At 42.0% G+C, this 25,356-nt stretch overlaps 1 long non-coding RNA gene across 1 annotated transcript; it reads left to right on the forward strand.

Moving 5' to 3' along the window:
* Positions 1 to 186: 186 nt before the first annotated feature.
* LOC117515079 lies at positions 187 to 23,964 on the forward strand. The gene is made up of 3 exons (XR_004562037.1): positions 187 to 196; positions 5,569 to 5,575; positions 23,880 to 23,964. It is a non-coding gene; the product is annotated as an uncharacterized LOC117515079 (long non-coding RNA).
* Positions 23,965 to 25,356: the final 1,392 nt, after the last annotated feature.

Raw genomic sequence — 25,356 nt, forward strand, 5'->3', positions numbered from 1 at the left:
AATTGTAATGTTTATATTGTAATAGCTTGGTAAAACAGTTGCATGTTCTTTCCTTCTTATGAATAGCTGTAAAACTATGTTTATTATAGATTTAACATCTCGTTATAGTCAATCAGACAAGCCGCGCTGTGATACGGTGTGCTGACGCAATGACTTGCACTGACTCTCAGTGTTTTTAATTGTTTGTGCAATGTTCGTGTGACATTCACATAATTAATGCATGACAGAGATTTTGAACATTTCGAAATTTTCTTTGCACACTTGCAGAAAGCCGTGCACAGTTGAAGATTTACGAGTTTACTCTCCTGCACAACAGAGTGCATGCAAGTGCATGAATCAAAGTCATGCAAGTGTCAAGGCAGCTTTACTGTTCATTTTACATAAAGTTATTCCGCTAGTTCCCAAGCATCCTCCAAAAGAAACCTGGTACATTGAGTCAGTGCCTTACATCAATGGTTTAGCTCACAAGTCTCACAATCATACAGTAACACAGAAATCAAATATTTTTGCAAGACTGCAAATGTGCATGATACATTAAATGGCACTGACCCCAAAAAAGGATTACACAACGTGCCTGACCAGAATGAGAATCGTGTATTTAAAACTCGTCCCTTTTGGCAGGTAGTCTTGCGTTGTTCAGGAGCATGTGTAGAACAGCCTGAAGTATTGCTGGGATGTTTGGCTGCATTGTGCAGACTTGGCTCGGTCACTGAGCTAAAGCTCTCAGACAGGCAGTTACAGATAATGAGGGAGTGGAGCCGAACCGGGCCCGTCAAACTTGTGCTTGTGTGACTATACCAGCAGGCTCCACTAACCAAGGTTTCAGGACACTGCGTTGGTTAGCTTCATTATGCAAAAACACTGTAGGAATGTGAGAAGAACAGTGAAATTGAAGTAATTCAATCACTCACTGACAGTCTGTTTTCCATTAGGAAGAATTGTCTCTGCTTTGAATCTGAAGTTTATGAAGGAGAGTTTACAAGCCTCTTGTGAATGTTCTTTGATTCTTTCATGTTAGAAAATGTTAGCATGTTGCTTTGAATGTCTGCTGGCTTGTAAAACCAGCCAGCCAGCGAGTTAGCCAGTTAAGCAATGAGCAAGGCCCCAAGGTAATCTGGGTAATTACTGGCAAGTCATGAAGGTCAAATGAAATGCTGACTCTACCCGTGGGTCACTGGGCATTATGATACACCTCCTCAGACAGATTTGCAGCAGGCTGCGTTCCTGTTGGTCTTCCGCTAAATAAATACCGCTTCATCATGGTTCCTTTTAAAAACATCTACTGTTTGTTGTATGCACACATGCTATTTGCTGGAGTCGGAGATGTGATATTTGCCTTTTACATGCTACTGTCTTTTAGTAATGTGGTCAGTGATTTAGTTACTGAAAGCTTCCTGTGGTTGCTGTTACAGTAAATATCTTGTGTGCTGTAGCTTTGTAATAATAAGTTGTAAATTATGTTGCCGGAGCATCAAACAGATAAACACTTCAGCCATAAACAGCTCTGTTCGACGCTCTATATATGCCTCACAAATCAGCATGGTGTGTATGATGTTTAGGTATAACTGTCAGCTGCTGAGGTTGTGACCTGGCCCTGGACCTTTAGTCCTTGACCACTAGAGGCACTGAGTTCATAGTGAGGAGAAACCTGTGGCTGTGAGGTCACGCTCTTCGTGACAGTTTGGGAAAGAGCCAAACGCTTCACTGATTCCCAGGCCTACATTGCTACACCACTCTGGAAAGCGACACGTAAAATGGTGAGTGTATTACCACCAAAAACATTTGATTCTTGAAGCATTTCTCTTGGAATACCACCATCAAGGATTTTATGCAGTGCTGCTTTTTTGTCCCTGTCTGTCTGTGATATCTGCTTGTTTGTCAGCAGGATATCTGAAAAGGACATGAAGGGATTTTAATGAAATTGGGTTTAGAGATAGGTTTTGAGCCAAAGAAGACTTCATGAAATATTGAGGCATGATGTTTCATTCCGATGCTGCCTTTGATGTTTGATTTTTTGATCTTGATTACCATGTCAAAGTAACTGGTAAATGGCCATGATCACCAAAGGTCAGGATAAAAGATGGATGATCAGAATAAAAGGATAGTAATCTGGACAAAAGGTCAGGCCAGTAACTAGGATCAAAGTTCAGTGATCAGGATGGTGGAGTAGCAAAGATCAGCAATCAGGGTCAAGTCTTCAGTTTCTCCTAATTGTTTTTCAACAGATGTACTTTGATCAGGATCCAGGTATTGATCCAGATATGGCTGGGAAAAATGCATCTCAAATAGGAGTGGTTCATGTGAACTTTTTTGTTTGTTTGGTTTGTTTTTTTCCTCAAGTGCTCTTCTTTGTCATGAAGCTGGGCAGGTGATGTCTTCAGCCAGATTTCCACATGCTCCATTTGCATTTCGTCTGTGGTCTGATGCGTCTGTGATACATGTACAGACCTGACGGACTCCACTCAGATCAATCCTACCTTTTCCACCAGTCAGCAGCAGGTTTCAGTTCCAGCAGTATCGCTGTGCAGCAAATATGCAGCACGTCTATTATGACAAATGTAAGGAACTGAAATGCATGATAATAGTCAATAGATCTTCAGTCATCACATCATCATGTCATGTCATCATGAATATTAACAGCACAGTGCACCTACCCACTGTAGATTTAAAAAAATATTGTGGGGGGAATATAGCGGAGGCGGAGAACATAACACAGGCTGGTGGTTGAATACTTGCTTCTTTATTTGACCGATAACACTTTTTCTACTAATAATCCAAAATGTATTCTTTCTTTTCCAAAACATCAAAACCTGTCTGTCTCTCTCTATCTATCTATCTAAAGCTGAGCTCTTGATATTGCTGTCACAGTGTATATTAGTATCATATTAGTGAGCATTATGGACCCATGTGGGAAAAGCTCCAAAGGTCAACAAAAGTTTGTGTGTTTGTTTTTTGGGCAGGGGCAGTGAGAGTCAGCATTTCTTCACGTAAAAGTTCATATAATGAGAACACTGATGGACAGGTTCTGCAGGTTTCTTACCTCTCTAAACCACTGAATGATTGACTAGGTGTTGTACGAATAAAGGTCAATGCAGGACTGGAAGAAAAAAAATGTGCCCTTCGTGGATTGATGCATACGAGGTCTGTGAGAAAAGTATCGGACCTTTTTATTTTTTTCAAAAACCATATGGATTTGAATCACGTGTGACTGCATCAGCCAAGCTTGAACCATCGTGCGCATGCGTGAGTTTTTTCACGCCTGTCGGGTGCGTCATTCGCCTGTGAGCAGGCTTTGTGTGAACAGTGGTCCACCCCTCTCGTCTGATTTTTATTGCGAATAAATGTCTGAACGATTTGGAGCTTTGCTGCATCAATTTTTTTTCCAGAAACTGTGAGAGACCTCCAGGTGGACACCGTTTGGAAAATTAATATGGCTTTCAGGGACGATTTTATGGGGATTATACAGATTAAGGAGTGTTACTGCCGCTTTAAGGACGGCCCACAACTGCTGAGAGCGTGGCGCGCTCTCAGCGCCGATCGACATGCTCAGACCCCGCTGAAACAACCGGATCATTTCCAATGTGAAGGCTTTGTTGATCCGGACCTCGTCTGACTTTCACAAAAAGGCAGGAGACGTGGACATCAGCACTTTTTCGGCACATTCCACTGTTAAAGGAGTTTTTTTCATGGAAAGAAAAGCGGAGGGATGCGCCACGGAGCCGTTCATTACGCGGGACAAAACCACCTTGGTGTTGGTCTCACAGGACGGCTTTCAGGTGGATTTCAGATGGATTCCGGTTGCTTTTCACTCGTCTGATTATCCGATTGTGATTGTGCATGAGCTGGACGTGCCCCAACATGTCCTGGAAGGCTTCATCACGGCGTTGCTTTGCACCGCGTGGGGAGCCGCTCCTCTTTCCATGACAAAAACTCCTGTAACAGTGGAATGTGCCATTCATTTCTAAACTGGACGCTGTCTTCATCCGGTATGTCATCTGACTAGCACAGGAATTGTGAAAAGACGTGGACATCAGCACTTTATCAGCACATTAAGACAGACGTGCGGAGGAGTTCTGCGCATCACGGTGGAGCCGCATGACGCAAAGCAACGCCGTGATGAAGCCTTCCAGGACATGTTGGGGCACGTCCAGCTCATGCACAATCACAATCGGATAATCAGACGAGTGAAAAGCAACCGGAATCCATCTGAAATCCACCTGAAAGCCGTCCTGTGAGACCAACACCAAGGTGGTTTTGTCCCGCGTAATGAACGGCTCCGTGGCGCATCCCTCCGCTTTTCTTTCCATGAAAAAAACTCCTGTAACAGTGGAATGTGCCGAAAAAGTGCTGATGTCCACGTCTCCTGCCTTTTTGTGAAAGTCAGACGAGGTCCGGATCAACAAAGCCTTCACATTGGAAATGATCCGGTTGTTTCAGCGGGGTCTGAGCATGTTGATCGGCGCTGGGAGCGCGCCACGCTCTCAGCAGTTGTGGGCCGTCCTTAAAGCGGCAGTAACACTCCTTAATCTGTATAATCCCCATAAAATCGTCCCTGAAAGCCATATTAATTTTCCAAACGGTGTCCACCTGGAGGTCTCTCACAGTTTCTGGAAAAAAAATTGATGCAGCAAAGCTCCAAATCGTTCAGACATTTATTCGCAATAAAAATCAGATGAGAGGGGTGGACCACTGTTCACACAAAGCCTGCTCACAGGCGAATGACGCACCCGACAGGCGTGAAAAAACTCACGCATGCGCACGATGGTTCAAGCTTGGCTGATGCAATCACACATGATTCAAATCCATATGGTTTTTGAACAAAATAAAAAGGTCCGATACTTTTCTCACAGACCTCGTATGTCAATCAGTCAAAGTTAGAAAATCCCCACTGCCTTTCTGTCATCAAAACAAAGGGCTGGCATTCCAATCCATCCATACTAGAGGTTTCACAGTTTTTGAATCCCTGTCCTCTGGGAGCTAAAGCATCACTCAAAGTCCACCTTCCTTCCACTGACTTTCATTGTTAGAGGCCTGATGTGTATTCATCCAGCATCAAGATTATAAATCTTGAACCTTTTTTTTTTATTATTATTATTAAATGTGGTAAGAACAAGTACCCTGTTCAAAGTGTCACAGTGACCTTGTTTCCCCAGTTGAATTGCTGTTCTTGGCAGTAAATAAACTGTCATGTCCAAACCAAAGACAGTGTGGTCATGAATTTTCCCTTCATTCTCAGTTAGTGCTTTTTACTGTCAGCTTGTTTTCACAATTGTCCAACATACTGAAAGAAAATGAGTGTCTGAAGTGTATTGTTTCTCTGCTCACAGTGGATAGTTTCCATTTTGTCAAACTCGATATTGAGCACAGGTTTAGTAGATGTAGTACATGTGTACCCACATGAAAACCACACACTGCCCTTGGTTTTTGTCTCTTATCTGATAGCATGACGTAATGATGTGAGTCAATGTTTCCTCTTGAAACAAGTGATGGAATAAAATAAATATGGGTTATGTTACCCTGACAGTAAGGAATGATATGTTACAGCTCATCTATGTAGGTACACATGAGCTGCATGGTGGTGATGGGTTCAGGAAACCCCCTTGTTGGCTTGTATGATGATTAAAATCTATGTTGTGAGATTTGACTTTGGATAACAGCGTTGCTTTGAGCACAATAAAGTGCTGAATGTTCTTCTGTCCTCCAGCAAAAACTATCCCTGAGCTGCAGCCTTTGAAAACCTGCAACAAGTACAGCAGCTCTTCCACAAATCACACCATCAATGAAAGGAAAAGGATGTTGTTTCTGGTCATGGCCATCTGTGCATGGCTTTAGTCTCATTTCATTGTGAGTGCAGCACAGCGCTGTGGTATGAGGTCATCTGTTGTGCAATAGGGGCAATGATCACATGCTGTGACAGACATACCACAGCCAATGAGGCGTGCTAAGCCATATGCCTTCAGTGACTGCACAGATTTAGTCCTTTTTTTTTTACAGGTAATACCAGCTAAAGACCATAAAGCCTTCACAAGTACAATTTTTCAATTTTTCATCACGGTGACTGAGATATGAATAATTTAATCACTTAATTGTAACAAACATATTACCTTCGACTGCTAATGAAATACATCAAGATTTATTTATTTATTTATTTACTTTTATGAATACTACGACAGTGTTTTAGGGCCACATTGAGTTTATTTATTTATTTATTTATTTATTAAGATTTTGAGAATAAAGTCATAATACAAGAATAAAGTCGTAATTTTATGAGGAAAAAAAATCAGAATATGAGAATAAAGGCGTAATATTACAAGAATAAAGTTGTAATTTTATGAGGAAAAAAATTGTAATATTAAGATTAAGATAAAACTTTATTGATCTCACAGAGGAGAAATTCACATGTTACGTCAGCTCTTAAAAAACACACAAGATGGGTGCAAGTAGAGGAAAATGTTCATCAAACGGCGTGTGCAAGGATAAGCAATAATAATAATACTTGTAACAGTACAGGGCATAAGAAAATGAGGTAGAAATAGAATATGTATGCATATATATATATATATATATATATATATATATATATATATATATATATATTACACACATACACACACACACATACACATGCATATATATAAACATGATTACAATTGAAAAAGAGATAGGAGCATCTTATTTACAATATGTGAAATGGCGTTTAGGTGTGGTAAGGTGACATTAGTTATTGCACATGATTTGTGGACATATTAATATTGCACATGACTATGGACATATTGTTGCATGTGGTTATTTCACGGTGTTATTGTACAGTCTGACAGCAGCAGGGAGGAACGACCGGTATTACGAGAATAAAGTTGTATTTATACGATAAAAAGCTTGATTCTGGAAATTAAGCCTTGACATCACACAAAACAGCCACCATGACCATTTCCTCTGTGGTGCCGTGTTATTTTTCCAGCTCAGAGGATGGCTCATATGGATAAAAAATAAAGTTGTAGCTCATACTCTACCTTCCTGGGGTTAGAAACTAGTGTTTGCTTTTCTACAACGTTTCTCTTAAGATTTATTGAGCCGTGAACTTCGAATCCCTGAATGTCTTTCTAACTTTACTGTAGTCAGTGCCATAAGGCTTTAGTCTGTCGTAGGAGTCCATATGGTGTTGGGGTCTCTGCAGGTGTACTGACGATGTCGGAGACGCCATGCGTGCCGTACCTCCACTTCTTCTGGATCCAAAATCTTGATTACCAGTCTGATAGTAGGGCTGTCGCTGGATGCATCAGCAGGTTATTCAAAAGGGGTTTTGTGGTTTCTCAGGAAACAGACTGCCAGTTCCGACCATCTCCTCCTCCACGAAAGAGGCAGTTTCCTCCGAGTCTTCCACGTCTTTATTCTCGTCTCTCAAAGTTAAAAAAAAAAAAAAGAAAACTCATTGTGGCCCTAAAATACCATTGTACAATACTAATAGGTGCTTTTTAAACATGTTTTATTTTGGTCATTGCAAAAGCAGAAAGCAAGGTGTAGAATGGGATATACTGTTAACCCTTATTAACATAAAAGAAAAATAAGACAGCCGCTTTTAGACATTAACTGTAAAGATCAAATTGATAATGAATGAATGGATGTAATGTTGATGTTTTAAGAACAAATAATGTAAAAAGAATGTCATGATGGAATGAACTGATAATGTTTCTGATATCGCTAAGGAGAAGGGCGACTCTGTGAATGGTTGTGCAGTTTTAATCAAGGTACAACAAACAGTAAATTTGATAATCGACTAATCTCAATTATGACAGATTTATCAACTAATTTCTTAATGTAATGATTAATCAGCAACAGTGCAGATGAGTCAAGCAGTTAACTTTGTTGCTCTGGATGCAATGATGCTGAAAGATGGACATCATCTAATCAATGATTACGTCATCATGGCACGCCATGTGCCGCACTGTAATATCTGTAGTGTCAGAACTGCTTGTTGAGACTTGCCCATTAATCCATGAGACATTCTCCAACACGGGAGTTCACGGACTTGCCAAAAGCTGCCTTGCACTTTCGATTTCACCCGTGGCCTTTCCTTTCTGTGTGGAGTTTGCATGTCTTGCCCATGGTTTTCTCTGGGCACTCTGGTTTCCTTCCGCTATCAAAAACATACATGTTTAGAATCTTAAAAATCAAGGCGTCATACTTAATTGTGTACATACATGATGGCCCTGATGGCTCATGATGCTGATGGCGGGAGGTGTTCGCCAAAGTGTGTTTCCTGTAAGGGGGCTGTGATGACACAATGCGCTGAGTACAGACATCTGTAGCACTGCTGCTGAGGATCAGAATGTGTCACTGCATGCCAGCTGCATGTCTTCAGCTGCACACTCAGTGTCAGAGCATCACGTGCATCAAACACCGTCAAAGCGGCCTGCCAGACGTGATGATAGAATGATGATTGTAGAATGGTTGGTCATGGTGGTGAAGTGGTAAATGCTGTTTTCTATAGACATTAGAGGTTCAAATCCATATCTGCAGTTCTGCTTTTTGGAAAAACAGATTTTATTTGGGAAAATAAATAAATAAATAAATTGCCATGCAAGTTTCCTAATGAAAAGCAAATAAGTGTTCAGACTTGATCAGCAGTGTTAGTTCACTTCCTCACCTGCTGTATCTGCCTGTAATTACAGCTCTTGTTATTTCCTTCTGCACTGTGAAACACTAACGGAGCCAATGAAAAATCATTTAATAGCATTCAGCTGGAGCTGTTTTATAAAAGTGGACTTCCCAGAAAGAAGCATTAGAAAACACATGTTTAATAAAGCTTCACCTAAAGTTTGTTTGCTTATGCTGCATGCAAGAGCAACTTTAGAATCCATCTGGCCCACAAAAAGTGGTCCGTGTTTCTGAGTCAGACTGCGTAATTTTAAAAAGTTGGATATGGAATGAATGGCTGTAGTCCAGGTGTTTGTAAATGTTAGCTCTTTTTCTGGAACGCTGAGAGTTGAGAAAACATTTTTGTTGCAACCCAGTTAAGTTGGGGGAATGAAAACACCAAATAAGTGCGGGGCCTCAGACAGCACTGTCCACCATGTGCTGATGAGAGCCAGAGACCAGGCCTGATCCTACACACCCAGCTGAAAGCAACACAGGCAAGACAGGAAAAGTGAAAAGTACCACATATTTGCATTTCTTAGTTGTTTAAATGTCAAAATTTACTAAATATGCCTGTGGTCATCTGCATCCATGGGTGTGTTGGTTCCAAAATGACCAGACCAGTTGACATGCAGATGCACCCAGTCTGGATGACACTGCTGAGCTAACGCTGGGCTTGTGGCCCACAAACACACCTGCCAAAGATGGATGCAAAACTCACTCAAGACACAGTCAACATTGAAATCGATGGACTGTCAAAGAAGAATCCTAAAATGAGGTGTGGTCTGGTGTCTTCTTTCGGTTGATCCCATTAGGGGTTGCCAGAACAGATCAATCGTTTCCATCTCACCCTGTCCTCTGTATCTTCCTGTCACACCAACCACCTGCATGTCCTCCATCAGCACATCCATAAACCTCCTCTTTGGCCTCCCTCTGGCTCTATCCTCAGCATCCTTCTCCGTATATACCCTGGGTCCCTCCTCTGTACATGTCCAAACCACCTCAGTCTCACCTTCCTGACTTTGTCTCCAAACCATCCCACCTAAACTGTCCCTCTGATATGTTCATTCCTAATCCTGTTCATCCTCATCACTCCTAAAGAGAATCACAACATCTTCAGCTCTGCCTCCTGTCTTTTTGTTAGAGCCACCCTTTCTAAGCCGTACAACATAGCTGGTCTCATAACTGTCTTGTAAACTTTCCCCTTTACTCTTGCTGATATTCTTTGGTCACAAATCATTCCTGCCACCTTTCTCCACCTACTACACCCTGCCTCACTCTCTACTTCACCTCTCTACCATACTTTCCATTACTTTGGACAATTGACCCCAAGTATTTAAACTCATCTTCTTTCACATTTCAATTCCTTGTAATTGCACTATTCCACTGGATTCCCTCTCATTCACACATGTGTATTCAGTCTTGCTCCTATTGACTTTCATTCCCCTTCTCTTCAGAGCATATCTCCACCTCTCCAAGCTAGACTCAACCTGATCTCTATTCTGACTACAGATCACAGTGTCAACTGCAAACATCATACAACCCCAATTGTGAAGTTGGGACATTGTGTAAAATGTAAATAAAAACAGAATACAATGATTTGCAAATCATCTTCAAACTATATTCAATTGAATACACCACAAAGACAAGATATGTAATGTTCAAACTGATAAACGTTACTGTTTTTGTGCAAATATTTGCTCATTTTGAAATGGATGCCTGCAACACGTTTCAAAAAAATTGGGACAGTGGTATGTTTACCACTGTGTTACATCACCTTTCCTTCTAACAACACTCAATAAGTCTTTGGGAACTGAGGACACTAATCGTGAGTGTCATGATTGGGTATAAAAGGAGCATCCCCAAAAGGCTCAGCCATTCACAAGCAAAGATGGGGCAAGGATCACCGCTTTGTGAACTGTGTGGAAAAATAGTCCAGCAGTTTAAGAACAATGTTTCTCAACGTTCTCAATGTTCTGTACTACCCTGACATACTTCTCTGCCACTTCAGACTTCCTCATCGAATACTACAACTCTTCTCTTGGCACCCTGTCATAAGCTTTCTCTAAATCCACAAACACACAATGTAACTCCTTCTGGCCTTCTCCAACGGTATTCTCAGAGCAAACATTGCATCTGTAGTGCTCTTTCTCGCCATGAAATCATATTGTTGCTGTTTTCTCAGCCTAACTTCTACTACTGTTTCCCATAACCTCATGCTGTGGTGTGAGCTGGTGTAGTGTTGGAAAATTGAGCTCATGACTCAGCAAAAATGTGATTGCAACATAGACCACCAAAAGTCTGGTCTGAACTTGAGATACATCTTAACAGGTAGGTTCATGATGCACATACAATCTGTACACACAACAAACCAAAACTGAAAACAAGAGATAATGAAATAAAAATAAATACCATTGGAAAAATGCAAAACTTCACTGTTTGATCTGAGGGAGTATTGCTGGCATCTCCCCACTCACACACTTCGGCCTGATGCACATTGATATATATTTTTTTAGCAGAAAACCTTTTACTTGAAACTGCTATCAAAACAGCAGAGTGTAAATGATCCAGCACCCCTCAGCGCGAACCCTCTGGGTTCCATGAATGTGCAAGCACATCTGAGTGTACCTTTTGTCATGTTTCTATTAATAGATCAGCAATGAAACGTTATTGAGATTTCATTCAACCACTTTCTGAAACTACAGACTCTCAGCTGTAAAATGCACCTCTTCGCTTGACAATCTTTGACTCACAGCAGAGGACAAATTTTATTGTTAATGTCATACAAACTGGATGGCTGTTAACTGTCACTCAATACAGCAAAAACTGAAGTTCTTGTTTGTGCCCTGGATGAGTTTGTTCCCTCAGCAAGGTTGGGTAGGATTATTTTGAAAGAATACATGTGGATTACATGTATGTATGTACATACATTTGGATTACTTGTAATCTGATTACTTTCAGATTACATTTCAAAGTAATCCTACCCAACTCTGTCTCTCAGTGATTATGAACCTTGGATCTCTGTCTTCTTCAGTTAACTCAGCTGTCAGAAATCTGTGTTACATTTGACCAGGCTCTCAATTTTGATCCGCGATAACCATCTTGTACAATCTTGCTTCTTCCATTTGCCCGCCTTAGAAACACTGTGTGTCAAACTGAGCTGAAAATGATCATCCATGTTTTCATTTTGCCACATTTGCTGTTCCCTAGCCTCAATAAGTCTTCTCTGGATGGCTTACAAACTATCAGGAAATGGCTGGACACAAATGCAGGACAAAGAGCTCTGTATGTAAAAACAGTTTACTGAAGCAGTAAACAGGGTCCAGTACACCAAAAGGCAGTCCAACAAGAGCAAAAGCACATGGAACATCAGGCTTAGGCGTGGTCGGTAATATGGGAAGGTGGTCAAAACACGTGAGAGACAAGCAAGTCAAGAATACACATAACAGTGCTGGAGAGAAGGCACAAGGCACATCAATCTGGGGAACTGCAGAGCAAACTGAAGAACTTATATACACCCAGGTGATGAGTTGCAAATTGAGAACAGGTGTGCGTGGAAAGTACCAGAATGAGGGTGTGGCCAGAGAGAGGGAAACGCCCACCACCAAGAACCAGGAGAGAGACAAGAGAGAAAGGGACAGACAAACCCAAGCAGGAAAAAGCCAACAAGAGAATAAACATACAAGAAAGCAACAGAACCCTATAAACATAACCCAAGGCATAAAAATAAAACCAGGCAAAAAAAAAAAGGACCTGTAAGAGGTCTCATGTCACACCCATTCTGCCAACCTTACAGTGGCTCCCCATACAGTTCAAACTGCAGTTTAAAATCTCGGCGATAACTTGTAGAGCAACGCACAGCCAAATGCCTCTCTACAACAGTGAACATCTGCACCTTTACATAACAAGCACGCCTCTGAGGTTCTCGGACCAGAACCTGTCAGTGGTCCCTAGGTCAAGGCTGAAGACCAGGGGCGGTCCTGGAGGCAGGCCGACCGGGCAGCCGCCCGGGGCGGCATCGAGGGGGGAGCTGGCACGACCGTGTGGGAAAAAAAAAAAAACGGTCAAAAAAAAAAAAAAAACCTGTCCAAAAAAAAAAAAAACGGGGTGGGGGGGGGGGGTTGTCCTGACGGGGGGGTTCATGGTTACAACACGCTCAACTTTTGTTCAGAATCAGCTTCTTATCACTGGTAACGACGTGGCTTTCCCCTCACTCATTCCTGTAGCTTCACAGTGCTTTAAACAGTGTGGACGCTGAGCGTCCACAGAGTTCAATAGCGACACAAAGCATGCAGTGAAACGAGACGAGTCATTGGATAAATGCTGGGCTTTGTCCTGCCCATCAGACGCTCAGCGTGTCTGGGGTCTATGGGGCAGTGGGCTGGCCTCGGCTGGCCCAGACGCTCAGCTTCTGCATGATGATTGAATGATCTGTCTGAGGCTGAATCCCTTTTTGATTGACAGCGAAATGAGCGAATCAGCGATCTTTTGGTGTAAACATCCGTGGGAGCATTTTTTAATTTTCATTCTGTTTTGAGTTGAACCGGAGACTTTCCTAATCCTCTTAGCGGCATTTTCTTTGTTAAAAATGACTAGCGACAAATCAAGCTTCTATTTCTGTTTTTTCTTTTTTGTAGCTGCTTGTGTTTGGAGACTGACTTCTATCACTCTTTCTGACTTCTATCGCAGTTTCTGTCCCTACCGAGCAGCGGGTGCTGCTGAGCTCCTCCACCGTCACAAAGCACTCAGAGGCGGACAAACTTAACACGAGCCTTGCGCCAGTCCCAGCTAGCAAGCTAGCTAGGTAGCAAGCTGCACATAATGGCAGACAATTTGAATGTTGTGGACCGGATTTTGGCGAAGACATTTGATAGTCTTTCTTACGAAGAAGCCGTGGCTGCTGTCATGGCTTCAGCTCTCAATGGTTTGCAGGCCAAAGTTAAAGCAATAGCCCCCAGTGCAATGTTTGTGCATTGCTATGCACACAGACTGAATCTGGTTCTGTCTCGGGGCGCTAAATGCTTATCTGAGTGCAGAATATTTTTTGCATCACTCTCTGGGTTTGCCACATTTTTCTCAAAATCCACAAAGAGGATGTCTTTTCTTGAGTCTGCAGGCTGCTCAAGGTTGCCCAGAAATGCCCCTACTCGGTGGAATTTCACATCACGGATAGTGAGCACTGTGGCAAACAATTATGATGCCCTCCTGCAAACTTTTGAGATGATCATTGCAGATAAGTCCATGGATGATGTCACATTAGACTGTGCCAATTTCTTTGTGTTTGTTATTGCAGTAGTCATTAAAACTTGAAATTTGTTCTTGAAAATAGCTGTTGTGAGTTAATTTGTGGGATTGTGGGTGTTCTGGATGAAGTTAGTGTTTTCATGGGTGGTGGGGCGGAGGTGGTGGCCATGTTAGTGTGTGCTGGAGGGGCGCACGCAGGGGGTTTCGCCCGGGGAGTAAATCACTCTAGGACCGCCACTGCTGAAGACCAAAGGACATTGTGCTTTTGAGGTTGTAGCTCCCAAACTATGGAAAGCATCACCACTGCATTTACAATCTGTGGACTCCGCTGAAACTTTTTAAAAAGTTTTTTAAAAAAGACCAACTTGTAGAGGCTTGCTTTTAACTAATTATATGTTAATGTATTTCTGTTTTATGTTGTTGTAAAAGCACTTTCTGATTTTATCTTGAAAGGTGCTACACAAATAAACATTACTTACTATGAATATACAGTGACAATAAAAGGCTGTTATGCCCTTAGATGAGCTGAAACATTTTCTGAACATATCGAACATCTGCTCATTGTTAAAGCGGTCTGGACAACATTCCAGCAAGGTGATGCTCGGTCGATGACACACGCGATGAACAGGAACATGCTTCACAGATGAAGTTATGAATTCACTGCCTTTACTTTCTCGCCTTCATTTTGAACTCAAAAGATGTGTTACAGGCCACTGTTAAAGGCCCCAGACTCACAGTAAACTGACATGTAACAAACTCACTCCCAAACAGCCTTTTAATATGACCTCTGCTCGATCTGTCTCTGGACCTTTCAGCCAGTTTCTGTTTGATAACGGCAGCCTACGCAGGTGTCTGGGATATGCTTCAGTCCTGTAGTGCATGACTGGACTAGACTCTGCAGGTCCAGAACCATAAGGCATCCTCTGTGTTCATCAGAAAGCTGTTCTGGGGTATGAGTGGGGGCTCTGGCTAGTATGAAAGCTCACTGGCTCACTGTGCTCCTCCTTCCACCACCTCCACACATGAAGTTTGTACACGGTTGAGCAGCTGTTTTAGGGGCTTTATTTTAATTAAAATTATTCTTGGATTCACAGCCAGAATGTGAAATTTTAAGAGCGGTTTCTTGCTATTTTAATGTACTTACATTATGTGACCTTGTTCGTATAAGCTAGCTCGCCACATTTCAATCACAGAACAGTTCATTAAAAACCTTCCCTCACACGGACATGCTGAGAATTCCTCTCCTCTGAGTTCTGTTGTAACCTAAATAGAAGACCACACCTACTAAAATGGAAACATGAGCTTTACCGACTATGAAGGAAAGTATATTCCTCAAAGTGAAAACATATGACTGTGTTTCCAGCTGCAACAGCCGCGGTCCGAGGGAAAGATGTAGCGGCACACAGGGTTATTCTCAGCACCAGGTTTCTTCAAAGTTTATTATGATCTTCACACATTCAAGAAAGCTGGCTTCTGAAAGGTCTTTAATACTGTAACCTAAGATCACAGCATGAGGAGAGATAGTGCTCAGTACATTTTGCCCATTCACAATCATGGCTGCTGTGTTTACATATTTTACAAAGACATTGAAAGATTATTGTCAAATGTTGTAGAGCAGCAAAACCACCAAGTAAGTGCAGCTATTGCATGAGCAGAGTGAGTCGCTACGTGGTCTTAAAAATCATAGTATCTGAAGGAATGTGCATATGTGTGGTTGGGAAAGGTTGTGCTAGCTAGTAGCAGCACTAAAAAAAAGGTTAGACCAAATGCAAGTCTGTAATTGTTAGCATCTTAAAAATGGCATTAAACATCTAACGTCCATGGACCTGCCGGCGCATCTAAGTGTACTTTTTTCATGTTTCTGTTTCATAGATCAGCAACAAAATGCTACAGAGACTTCATTTGACCACTTCCTGAAATAGCACACTCATCTATAAAATGGATTTCTCCTCTAGAGAGTCTTTGACTAACAGCAAATCCTTGAAGTAGGAGAATGTTATGGTATGTCTCCCCGCCCCATCTCTATTTTCAGCAGACTGATGACGCTCAGTGTGTTTGAGATGTTGTTGTAAAAAGTTCCTCATTTTTATTGACAGAACATGGGAAGAAATACTTGTAATCTCAAAAAAAAAGGGAAGAACAGCCTTTTCAACTACTGGAAAACACTCTAAATTTTAGTCAATCTTTTACATTCTTCGTTGTCAAAGTCTATGCTTGGGTCCTCCTGTTCCGCCTACAGAAGCTGGCTGAGCGTCTCTACTCGGAATCACAGTGTGGCTTCCAAACTGGAAGAGATCTACGGTAGACATGATCTTCTCCCTTTCTTAACTGAAGGAGAAGTGTAGAGTGCAGTTTATGCCCCTGTACATGGCATTCATCGACCTTACTACAGCCTTCGATCTTGTCAGCAGAGATGGTCTTTTTAAGGTTCTGCGAAAGATCAGCTGCCCACCAAGACTGCACAGCTTGATTGTGTCCTTCCACTACAACATGAAGGGGAGTGCACAGTTTAATGGCAACATCTCTGAGCCCTTCCACATAAGCAGCGGGGTCAAACAAGGCTGTGTGCTGGCCCCAACCCTCTTTAGGATCTTCTTTGCTCTTCTCCTGAGGCACACATTTGGCACAGCACAAGAGGGAATCTACTTGCAGACCATATCAGATGGTAGGCTCTTCACTCTATCCCACCTGAAAGTGTGGACAAAGGTTCGTGAAACCCTCATCAGAGATATGCTGTTCCCTGATGATGCCGCAGTTGTGACTCACACCCTGTGGGAACTGCAGCTGCTGATGGACCACTTCTCCGAGGCCTGTAAAGACTTCAGTCTGACCATCAGTCTCAAGAAGACAAATATCCTAGGCCAAGACATACCGGCACCACCAGTCATCACCATCAATGACTATGAGTTTGACTTCATTCACCAGTTCACGTACCTCGGGTCCACCATCAACAACAACCTCACTCTTGATGCCGAGTTCGACAAGAGGATCAGAAAGGCAGCCCCATATTTACTCACCTTGAATCAAGAGTGTTGATAAACCCCAAGTTGACTGTGAAGATGAATATGGCAGTGTACATAGTAGAGAAGCTTGAATCTTCGACTGGACTGGGTTGCTTGACGCGAGGACGCTTCGCTTCAAATCGCAGAAGCTTCCTCAGCTAAAATTCTTGCTCTGGTGGTCTGACTTCTGTCTTGACTCTTGTAGAGAAGAATCATCAACAAGACACAAAAGCTGGAGTTTTAAACCTAACCAGACCCCTCCTACCAAGAGGCAGACTGCTATAGGCTGGTGACTAAACAATAGCTTTAATTAGCACCTATTGTGCTCTAGTTAACACCCTCCTAATGATAGGGTAGCTGTCCTTCTCCTGATGGCTCCCTTGACAACTCTGCTGATGACGTGAATGACTCATTACCATGAACAAAAGACTGAAACTGCTTTGACCTGAGTACCCCATTGTAAACAGGGGATAAAGCATGTCTCAGACCCCCTCCCCGGTTAAGGCTAGGTTTCAAACGTTTCACAAAGAATGCCTCCTTGACCCCTCTCTCAAACCATTTCTTCTCTCTGGCTAATATTTTAACTTCCTTGTCCTCAAACGTGTGGTTAGTGTCTTTAAGGTGGAGATGAACTGCAGACTGAGGTCCACTGGCGCCCCCTCTGCGGTGCTGGTATATCCTTTTGTGTAAACATTGCTTAGTCTCACCTATGTAGTGTTCGTTACAGTTTTCCTGACATCTGATAGAATACACTACATTGCTCTGTTTGTAACTAGGGATCCTGTCCTTAGGGTGAACTAATTTCTGTCTCAAGGTCTTAACCGGTTTAAAGTAAACTGGGATTTTCTGCTGTCTGAAGATCCTCTGTAGTTTTTCCCCTACTCCTGCTAAATAAGGGAGAGACACTCCTCTTCTTCTTGTCTCCGTCTCCTGTCTATCTGGTCTCTTTGTTCTCTGGGACTTCTGCACTTTGTCCAGGGACCATTGTGGGTACCCACCTACTGTGAGGGCTTTCCGAACAAGTTGTTGTTCTTTAGCCCTTCCCTCTGCAGTTGTGGGCACCTGTAGGGCTCTGTGTTGAAGCGTCCTGATCACCCCGAGCTTGTGTTCAAGGGGGTGGTTTGAGCCAAAGAGCAGATATTAGTCAGTGTGAGTTGGTTTTCTGTAAACCCCTGTCTGGAGCTGCCTGTTCTCTCCAATCGTAACATCAAAGTCCAAGAAGGCTAAATGGTTGTTTCTGGCATCCTCACGTGTGAACTTGATATTGGCGTCCACCGAGTTGATGTTTTCTGTAAAGTCCTCAACTTCCTGTTGCTTGATTTTAACCCATGTGTCATCAACATATCTGAACCAGTGACTGGGAGAGATGCCCATGAAAGACGTCAAGGCTGTCTTCTCCACTCGCTCCATGTACAGATTGGCCACAATGGGGGATACCCGGAGACCCCATTGCACAGCCATGAATCTGCCTGTAGTAATTCCCCCTAAACAGGAAATACGTGGTGTTAAGACCGATCTCCAAGAGCTGGCAGATGTGGTCTGGTGTGAGTTTGGTCCTTTCAAGTAGAGACACATCCTCCAGCAGTCTCTGCCTCACAGCTGAGACAGCCTCAGCGGTGGGGATGCAGGTGAACAATGAAGTCACATCAAAAGACACAATTGTTTCATCTGCCTCCAGCTGCAGGTCCTTGATCTTGTTCACAAAATCTTGTGTGTTCTCCACATGGTGTTCTGAGTTACCCACTAGAGGAGCCAAAATCCACTTGAGGTGCTTGGCCACATTGTACGTGATGGAATCTGTGCTACAAACAATAGGCCTGAGTGGCACGTCCTGTTTGTGGATTTTGGGCAGTCCATAGATGCACGGAGTGGCGTCCCCAGGGTACAGTCTGTAGTATGTCTGCCTGTCAATGAGTCCCTCTTTCTTCAGGTTTTGGAGGTAGCTAATGATTTTCTTCTTATAGCCGCTCGTGGGGTCTCTCTTCAGACGTTCGTATGTATTGGAGTCACTGAGCAAGTTGTTGATCTTGGCCTCGTAGTCAGATGTGTTCAGGACCACCGTGCATCTGCCTTTATCTGCTGGCAGGATAAGGATGCTTTGGTCCTTTTGCAGTGCAGCCAAAGCTTTCCGTTCTTCTCCTGTGATGTTGGACGGAGGAGGCTTAGCACTGTTCAGCACTGCTGTGACTCTTAGTTGGAGGTCCCCAGCTTCTGACTCTGACAAACTGTTATGTTTAATGGCTGACTCTACTGCAGTGATGTAATCTACTGTCGGTATATGTTTAGGGGTCACTGAGAAATTTAGTCCTTTAGCGAGCACATCCTTTTCTGTCTGTGTAAGAACCCTGTTGGAGAGATTCTTTACCCAGTTTTCCCTGTTGTCACTAATTTGTCTGGGTGTATCTTTAAAAATACTCCCACTGAAAGTACGCCTTTTCTGCACTAAAAGGTTGTGAAACTTCCTGATTTGCCGCTCCTTACTTTTTAAATGCACAGCCATTTGCCACCTGCATCCCCACCGCACCCATGATTGGAGAGAACAGGCAGCTCCAGACAGGGGTTTACAGAAAACCAACTCACACTGACCAATATCTGCTCTTTGGCTCAAACCACCCCCTTGAACAAAAGCTCGGGGTGATCAGGACGCTTCAACACACAGCCCTACAGGTGCCCACAACTGCAGAGGGAAGAGCTAAAGAACAACAACTTGTCCGGAAAGCCCTCACAGTATGTGGGTACCCACGATGGTCCCTGGACAAAGTGCAGAAGTCCCAGAGAACAAAGAGACCAGATAGACAGGAGACGGAGACAAGAAGAAGAGGAGTGTCTCACCCTTATTTAGCAGGAGTAGGGGGAAAAGTACAGAGGATCTTCAGACAGCACAAAATCCCAGTTTACTTTAAACCGGTTAACACCTTGAGACAGAAATTAGTTCACCCTAAGGACAGGATCCCTAGTTACAAACAGAGCAATGTAGTGTATTCTATCAGATGTCAGGAAAACTGTAACGAACACTACATAGGTGAGACTAAGCAACCTTTACACAAAAGGCTATACCAGCACCGCAGAGAGGGCGCCAGTGGACCTCAGTCTGCAGTTCATCTCCACCTTAAAGTCACTAACCACACGTTTGAGGACAAGGAAGTTAAAATATTAGCCAGAGAGAAGAAATGGTTTGAGAAAGGGTTCAAGGAGGCATTCTTTGTGAAACGTTTGAAACCTAGCCTTAACCGGGGAGGGGGTCTGAGACACGCTTTATCCCCTGTTTACAATAGGGTACTCAGGTCAAAGCAGTTTCAGTCTTTTGTTCATGGTAATGAGTCATTCACGTCATCAGCAGAGTCGTCAAGGGAGCCATCAGGAGAGGGACAGCTGCCCTGTCATTAGGAGGGTGTTAACTAGAGCAGAATAGTTGCTAATTAGAGCTATTGTTTAGTCACCAGCCTATAGCAGTCTGCCTCTCGGTAGGAGGGGTCTGGTTAGGTTTAAAACTCCAGCTTTTGTGACTTCTTGATGATTCTTCTCTACAAGAGTCAAGACAGAAGTCAGACCACCTTTACCTTTGGTAAACCCATTTATCGTACCACATGAATAAATGTATATTTTAAATAAAGATTAGATTCATTTTTGACAAACACACTTTATATTTTCAGCTTTAGAACCAAAATATTTCTCTATATACCATGTCTTTTGAAAGTTGAGATTGTTCTGAACATTTTACTGTGCAACACATGGGCATTATATTAAAAGAAAGTACCTTAAAGGTGAATTATTGAAAGTATGGTAAAATTGAGAAAATAACCTTAGACCCCAGATGGTTAAGGGACCTGCTAAAGCCATCACATGGGTTAAAAAAAAAAATCAGTACTGTTAATGTTGTGTTCGCTGTAGCTCATAGTCTGTCACTGAAATAAGGAATAAAGCTTAAAAATATTTTAAAGCAAGTCTCCAAACAGTCAAATGATGAATGACTGCTACACAAGGGGATCAGGGGGTAAATGGTAAATTAACTTCTATATTTCTTTTCCATCTGATGGAGAGGCTCAAAGTGCTTTTCAGTGATGTCTTACATTCACCCATTCACACGGATGAGAGCATTCTGCTGTATACCGGGAGCAACTTCGCTATTACGGACCTTGTCCAAGGGACTATGGTGATTTCCCTGTCTACATCTGGTCATGAGACTGCCTCTCTAAATTTTACACCATCAGAGTAAGGAGAAGTCTCTATCATGAAGATAGCTAAAATAATCTGTGCCATCAGTGAGTTTGCACTTTGAGATGCTCATGTTGCCTTTATACTGTTAAACAATAGCAAAAAGAGTGGATGCCTGCAGTCCGGCAGGGGTCACCCAGAGGAAAATATTTGGAACCTTTCTTCTCCACCTGAGACAGACTGGACAGTAGACACCTCTGGTTATCCAACTCTCTTCCCTCCCCAGGAAGGAGGTGGGGGGTTAACATCTCCTCACCCATTTAAACCTTCCCTTGGCAGCTGGAAGTTACTCCTTTAGAGCGCCTGGAGTGAGCTTTGGAATTCTTGCAGATTTCCTTGTTGTCAAACTAGTAAAGAAGTAGCATAAATTAATTATGATGTTTGGCAAGATGAATAAATTTAGAAACAGAGTACTTCCTAATTAGTATTTGGCTGGGAGACTGCTTGAGATGACCAGAGCCTGTGTGAGTTTCTCCAGGTACAACTGGAGTTGCATCAGAATCCCAATGTGGTTCTGTGCTGGATGCGCTGTGGTGACCCCGACAAAATGAAAGCAGCTGAAACACAAGCAGACAAGAAATAATTGCAGTTAACAGTGTTAACTTAATTGTGTTTTTAGGATTTTTTGAATTGGGCAGCACGGTGGCTTAGTGGTTAGCACTGTTGCCTCACCAGTATTCCCTCCGGATGCTCCAGCTTCCTTCCACATCCAAAGACATGCAGGTTAGGTGGATTGGAAACTTTAAATTGACCATAGGAGTGTGTGCTAGTGTGAATGTTTGTTTGTCTATATGTGGCCCTGTGACAGATTGGTGTCCTGCCCAGGGTGTACCCCGCCTCACGCCCTATGATTGCTGGGATAGGATCCAGCCCTGTGGCCCTTAGTTTGCATAAGCGGGTATAGAAAATGGATCGATGTACCCTGTGAAAGTGTTGGATTGACAGAGAAATTTGAAAATATTTGTGTTTCTAATAATGTACTGGTTCATGTCCCTGCTGTTTGTTCCCTGTGATTTTTAGTACGAATGGAGTGTTCTCAGTTTTGCATTTATTTTAAAGTAATTCCAGTTTTGGTTAAGTTTGTGTTCTCTGTTTGAGTGATTATTTCTAGGTTATTCCTCGTGACTATTTAGTATTTTGTTGTTGTTGTTGTTATTCTTCAAATGTGTATCTGGTTTCAGTCTTGTTTCAGTTTTATTGAGGTTTGGTGTTATTCTATAGGTTTTGCTTCACTTCCTGTTTTACTTTGACATAGTCTTCTCTGTTTTTGTTTGGTCTACTTTCTTCCTGTCACACCTGAATTCGTACAGCCATCTGTGCACCTGCCATCAACTGTAATCCCCTCCCAGTCTACTTAAACCCTGCTTTTCTGGTTCTTGGTTGCTGGTATGTCAGTTGTCTTTGCTTTAGTATTGCTTTGTGTTAAAGTCTTCTGAGTCGTACTTGTACACCTGCGTGTGACATTGGACTGAATTTTGGCATTGACTAATTAATAATACTCTGGGCACATCCTGCTTGTTCTCTGCATTTGGGGTCACATCAGAACACAAATGCAACAAATTGTATGGCATTTTGTCATGCAGCGTACTTCACTGAAAAAAGAGATTGTTTGAACCAACTTAAAAAAAAGTGTTACAATTTGTAAAAAACCTGAATGAATTAAGTTGTTTGAACTTAAGTTGGTAAGTTAGAGTTGATTTAACTTTCAAACTTAAGTTCAAACAACTTAATTCATTCAGGTTTTTACAAATTGTAACACTTTAAGTTTGTTCAAACATTCTCTTTTTTTCAGTGTAAACATTTCAAAGTGCCTTTACATATTAACATAAATAATATAAGCATTGGTGGGCACAGTTTCACTAATCCACTAACCACTAATTAGCAAAGATAACTTTTTCCTTAGCGGATTAGCTTTTCAACTAACTTTGACAACCATCAGTGGATCAATTAGCTTCTGCTAAATTTAGGTCCGCTAACATATTTATATATATATATATATATACATATATATATATATATATATATATATATATATATATATATATATATATATATATATATATTATATATTTTTTTTTTTTTTTGCTGGTAAAGTGAGTTAAGTTTAACAGTCAAAAACATTTGTAAACCCTAAAGTCATACATGTTAGTTCCTGTCTGTTGTCTGCAACAGTCAAGCTGGTGGTCTGTCAAGATGAGCTCCCATAGTGTGTCTGCTTTAAAAACAGTGTGTATTGTGTATATATGCCCAATCTTTACTTTTTTAAAGTGAAAAGACACTTATTGCTGTATTTTTAAGTAAAGACAAAACTTGCATGGGTTTTCTTCGGCGGGGAAGCTCAACACAGGTGATCCTTCCTGTGTATATAAATATAATAGAGATAAAATATGACTATAGGGCAGCGCAGTCTCGTTTGTGGGCGGGCACTAAAGGCTTAAAATAAGACGAATATGATGTAATTTATCTACTTCCGGGTACAAACCACAGCATTTTCAATGGGTTTTTGGGTAAATTACACGCAAACAAAGTGAAAATGTAAAGAAAAGGTGACGATGCGGTGGGAAAGTGGACATGTGTTATGGTTTGTTTATGATCCGGAGCACAAACGTGTCAAGGCGGTTTTGCAGGTGAGAGAATAGAGTTACTCTGGTTAGTTGGATGGAGGGTTCAAACGAGACTATGGTGTCCTGCGATTTACTGCTTTTTATAAAGACAACAACCATGTTTTGGGATTTTATTTTTCATGCATTTGTTTTGTGCTTGTGAACGCACCTCCATTAACAGTTTATAAATATATATAATGTAGAGGTAAATTGTGACTTCCAGTACTACGATTTACTGATTTTGATAAAGATGATGACGGTGTTTGGGTTGTATTTTTCATGCATTTGTTTGTGATCCTGTAGCCCCTGTGGCACTCAAAACTGGCTTATCAGTAGCCGACAGACGTGGCCGTGACCGAGTCAATACTAAAACCTAGCAGTAACTTCTGACGGCTAATTGTTTTTTTAATGGTTATTTAGCACTATAAAAGTTAACTTTACAGTTAGCGGATTTCTGGTTATCGAAGTCAAATTTTCAGGTTAGCTGTGCCCACCACTGGGTGCAGACTTTAAAAAAAAAAAAAAACCTGACCCACACATCCCTACTATGTCCTGTAGGTAGGTAGCTAAGCTAAGGCACTAAATTACTGAATATCTGCTTTTGGTTTTGAGCTTGGATTTTAGCTGTGAAGATGGCAGATGTTGCTTAGGGCGCCTTCACACAGTGTGAATATGTACAACTCATGGCGGTAGCACTCGTATGAGCGCACCACGAAGCACTGCTCCGACAGGCAGGCATGCACGATGCCGGTGCGACGGTTCATGCCCTTGGGAACACAGTGCCAGTAGCTGCTGTGAAAATAAAAAATACGTCACCCACGGGATTCAAACCCACACTTTCCAAAAGCTCTGATTGCCAGTCAGAAACTTTTCCAGTGAACTACCATCGCTGGTCTGTGAAAGGTGCAAGAAACTGCCTGATATCAGGAAGCACATGGATGTATTTAAAAAAAAAATAAAACCACACACCATATAAAAACATCCCATTATACTGAATCCCTCTTATCAAGCGGGCAATACAAATTTGATCCATCTGTTCTTCTCACAGGACCATGGGTCACAGACATACAATCATGAAATGACATGAATGAGAAGCAGTTCGCTCGTCTCATGTCCACATCTACTGGCACGTGTCCAGCCGGCACGCCGCAGAGCTGACTTTTTTAGACAGCTAAGCAAAAATAAAATGACAGCAAATCGACAGTATCCTGGAATCAGTTATGGTTATACAGTTTTTTTTTTTAGCATTTCATATTTCATGTCCCAACAATACAAATTATTGGTCATGTCCAACAGACATCTAGATTTTATAGTGTAACTTTTCACAATGTGAAGATATTCAATGCAGTTTATAATAAATTCTTCCTGTTACCACCATACATTCAGCACCAATAACCACTGGAACAGTAGCTTCAAGCAGTAATAAAAGCAAAAGATTGGCGACAGAGGACAAAGGAAAAAAAATATCACCAATAGTTTCAGGGGATGGGGGGTCAGCAGTGAAGGTACATGTATATGACAGTTACAGTGGGAAAAATTTAGATATATATAGAACCACAAAACACAGCAGATTTCATGGAAACAAGTAAATAACACAAAATGGACAAATTGACATTTAAATGCCCAACATGTTTGACATATAAATTCATGCATCTTAA

Source organism: Thalassophryne amazonica, chromosome 8 (assembly GCF_902500255.1).
Source record: "Thalassophryne amazonica chromosome 8, fThaAma1.1, whole genome shotgun sequence".
Lineage (NCBI taxonomy): Eukaryota > Metazoa > Chordata > Actinopteri > Batrachoidiformes > Batrachoididae > Thalassophryne > Thalassophryne amazonica.